Below are 3932 nucleotides of genomic sequence, written 5' to 3'. Positions count from 1 at the left end.
CCCATGCAAGCACTATGCTTTCCAGCCATGACTGCCTGGCCACAGCGACAGGGACGAGTTGACCACAGACAGAAACCATGAGCCAAAATAAGTTTTTCCTCACAAGGTGCTTATCTCGAGTATCACGGCATGATAGAAGGTGGACAGATACAATGCCAGGCACTGTTTTTCTCATGAAAACCTGCTCTCAGGAGAAACTGCTTTACTAGAACCTAAACTGCTGGGAGCCCATGCCAACTGGCGGAGGTCAAGCATTCAACCTCACTGCTTCTAGCCACCTGGCCTGTCAAAGGAGGTTGAAAATGTAAGCCGTTCCTGTGAATTCCCAGCCGAGAGTCTCCGGATCACAAAGGCTAGAAGGAATCCGAGGTCCCTGCAACAGCTCCCCCGCCCCCTGCACGCGGGACACCATGTTAAAAAGGCCCCATCGTTTCCCCACTAGGGCCCAGTGGATCATGTTCAGCTTTTAGCAAAAATCACGAGGCCTACTACAAAGCCAGTCAGGGACAAAGGAAACCTCAAAACAAATTTCAGACACAGCAATGATAGTGGAATTATTAGACTAGCAACTTAAAATAGCTACAGTAAATACACTAAGGGCTGTACCGAAAACAGTAGGAAATACACAAAAACGAGTGGGAAAATATAAGAAACAGAAATTTTAAGGAAGAATGAATTAAAAATTCCTGGATATTAAAAAACACGGTAGGTCCTAGAGTTGGCTCAGCAGTTAAGGGCACTTACTGCTCTTGCAGAAGACCTGGGTTCAGTTCCCAGCATCCACATGATGACGCATAACTGCCTGTAACTCCAGTTGCAGGGGATCAGACACCCTCTTCTTGCCCTTGTGGGTACCAGGCATGCCCAAGGTGCATGCACATACACACGGGCAAAACAAAATAAAAATAAATGGATCTTTTAAAAGGGAACCACTGTAATCAAAATAAAGAATTCCTATGATGGGTTCATCAATATTAGTAGATTGGAGATTTTTGAAGAGAGATGCTCTGAGCTCAAGATAAATCAATAAGAACTTGTAAACCCCAAAACAGAAAAGCAATGAAACACAATATTCAACACTGGCTAGGCTAAAAACTATCATTGATGGGAGTTCCAGAAGGATAAAAATTTAAAAAAAAACAGAAAAAAATTATTTAAAGCCACATGACTGAGAATTTCCAAGATCAATGCTAGGCAGCAATGATGTCAGGATTAATCTTTTGTCATAATATATATGTTTCTATTCTCATTTAAGGTATAGTATAGTACCTATGTAGCTCATTTACCAATGTAATGTAAATTTCTAGTCCTTGAAAGTTATTATTACAAACTATTTAGGATAATGAAGTGCAGGTTAGTAGTTAGTCATCTATAACAATCAAACCTGTAGTCATGTTAGGTATATTTTCTAGGTTAAATAGAGATATAGTTTAGATATCTAGGTAGTCTCCAAACACTTCTGAGATCTACAGAATACGACATTTAAAATATTTTAATAACCTAAGGTTTTTCATGGCAGTGAGCCATGTCTGCTCTTGGCAGCCATCAATCTACTTCAAAAAAGAATGTTGGGTATCAAAGAACCTCCATATGGAGTTTTGTCGTGGGATATTTGTACACTGTGTAAAATGTGATGGGTGTGATTTGAACAGCCAATAGCTAGGCAGGAGGTATGGGCAGGACTTCCCAGCAGAGAGAACTCTGGGAGGAAGAAGTCTGAGTTGCCAGCCAGACATGGAGGAAGCAGCACAGGCAGTATGGGGAGATGTGGTAATGACCCATGGGACAGAATGTAGATTAAAATAAATGGGTTAATTTAAGTTAGAATAGCTAGTAGGACAAGCCTAAACTAAGGCCGAGCTTTCATAATTACTAATAAGCCTCTGAATCATTATTTTTGAGCTGGTGGTCCAAAGAAAAAAAAATCTGACTATAGAGTTTGTTTTCATTTGTGACAAAGTTAGCCACTGGGCAAAGAAACTGTCCTTGTCTGGACTGTTGACAGTATGCTGTCCAAATTGGATGAGCAGAACACAAAGGAAGGCAACTGTTGAAGGTAGAATATTCTTCAAAATTCCTGCTACAGATGGGACGGGGGGAAGTTCACCAGAGAAGAACAGATCAGAGAAGCAGTGCAGAAAGACAAGTGGGCTGGAAGATCTTACATGCTAAGAGGGAAAAACATCTACCTGGCAAAACTGCCTCCAAATTAAAAGGGAAAGTCTGCTTCAGTTTTCAGTGACCACATCCCCAGCTTTAGACGAGAGAAACACGAAGAAACCAAGAAAGAAAAGACGAGCACACCATCACTGTCAGGAAAAGAAATCTGTGTATTATATACAGATGATGATACGTAGGCAAAGGGGCTGAGCACTGTCAAGGGTCACACAGTCGGCAGGTCCCAGAGCTAAGCTTTGAAGCCAGCAACTCTGAACTTTCAAGCTTGTGTTCTTAATCTTATGCCACTGAAGTAAGCTTTTTATATTGAAAGACACGGATGATACAGATAATTGCCTGAATGTTCCACATCCACCCTCTAATGTCCCCAAATCATTTTAGTTCATCACTACTCTCTATATAATTAAATGCAATTAAGGATAAAAATAGACTGCACTTCTGTTAAAAAAAAAACAAACCTCATGGTGTTTCCCCTCTAAATCACATGGTATATGTTTATGGATTTCAAGTATATCACATTAAAATGCCACTACCTGGTTCAGGTATTCTAGCCTGACCATAGATATGTTCACAAAGCTTGTAAGAATAAGGGAGCTACAGAAAAATTTTTTCCGTCTGTAGTTTGATCATGGGCTCACAATATATCCCAGGGTGAACTTCAGGTTGCTCTGTAACCTAGGCTGGCATAGAATTTGAGATCCTTCCGTCTCTGTCTTCTGAGTACTGGAATTCCAGGCCCGTGACACTTCACCCAACTGAGAAATATTCCTTCTATACAGAAACTTAGAAATTCTGTGAGCAATATTCCTGCCATGTAGAAGGCTAATTCTCCATAGAGGAACGTCCTACATAGAAACCCATTCTGCAGTACATAAACTGAGTTTGAATGATATTAAGAGTAATTGAGATAATATTAAATTTTCTTTAACACTACTTTGCCATTTACACTTGTTCTATGCTTTTGATTTTGTTTCTGTTTTGTTTTGTTTCAAAGCAGGATTTCTTTGTATAGCCTGGCTGTCCAGGAACTCGGAGATCGGCCCGCCTCTGCCATCCGGAGTGCTGGGATTAGAGGAGAACGCCAACATGCTCTGCTTGTTCTAAATTTTGGATAAAGCTGGAAAAGAATTCTCCTCTCCAAATTCATCTCCATTTTAATGTTTTGCAGATCTCAACTCTCTTCTGGATATTCAGTGGTGCTGTTTATCCCAGGTAATGACATGTGACATTTTTCTACAGCACAGTGGATTCGGCTAACAGCGGTCTCAGGTTAGTTTACAGGCTCGAAATGGAGTGTCGCATAGTAGGCATGCCATTGCTAGTAGGCACAGAGACTTGGGTTCTCTCCCCATTAGGCATCGTTGTTCCCACTTATGCTGTTTCCATAGCGAGGGCTCTAAGCACTCCCACGCCCCTTTTAGGTAATTTAACTTCTTCACAGTGGCAGAGGAGGTGCTACAAACCACGTTGACTAAAGCAGTTGAGCTTCTGTGGGGCTTTTCCGGCAGGAAAGCTGCAGAACCAGCCGGAGTGGAGTTCCACCGGCACCTGCCGTCGAGGGGGTGGCCAGAGCGCCCGAGTTAATGAACTTTTTTTAAGGCAAGTCTCCGGAAAGCTACACGCGGGCCAACTCCGAAGTCACCACGGAGATCCACGCGCGGGAAGTGTGTTCCGGATGGGGGGGGGGCTGTCGGTGAGTCCTAGGCTCGACGTGGGCCTGGCAGGCAGAGGGCTCGCCCGCTCGGCGGCGGCGG

At 42.8% G+C, this 3932-nt stretch overlaps 1 protein-coding gene across 1 annotated transcript in view; it reads left to right on the top strand.

The window, feature by feature from the left end:
• Positions 1–3774: 3774 nt before the first annotated feature.
• The window catches only part of Fzd6 (frizzled class receptor 6), a 28584-nt gene continuing 28426 nt past the window's right edge, over positions 3775–3932 (top strand). The window contains exon 1 of the mRNA XM_026789429.1: positions 3775–3871. The gene's annotated coding sequence lies outside the window, so the exon portion shown is untranslated. The remainder of the gene's footprint in view (positions 3872–3932) is intronic.

Source organism: Microtus ochrogaster, unplaced genomic scaffold (genome assembly GCF_000317375.1).
Source record: "Microtus ochrogaster isolate Prairie Vole_2 unplaced genomic scaffold, MicOch1.0 UNK19, whole genome shotgun sequence".
NCBI lineage: Eukaryota > Metazoa > Chordata > Mammalia > Rodentia > Cricetidae > Microtus > Microtus ochrogaster.
The sequence above is the reverse complement of the archived record's forward strand: the minus strand, read 5'-3'. Positions and strand labels throughout refer to the sequence as shown.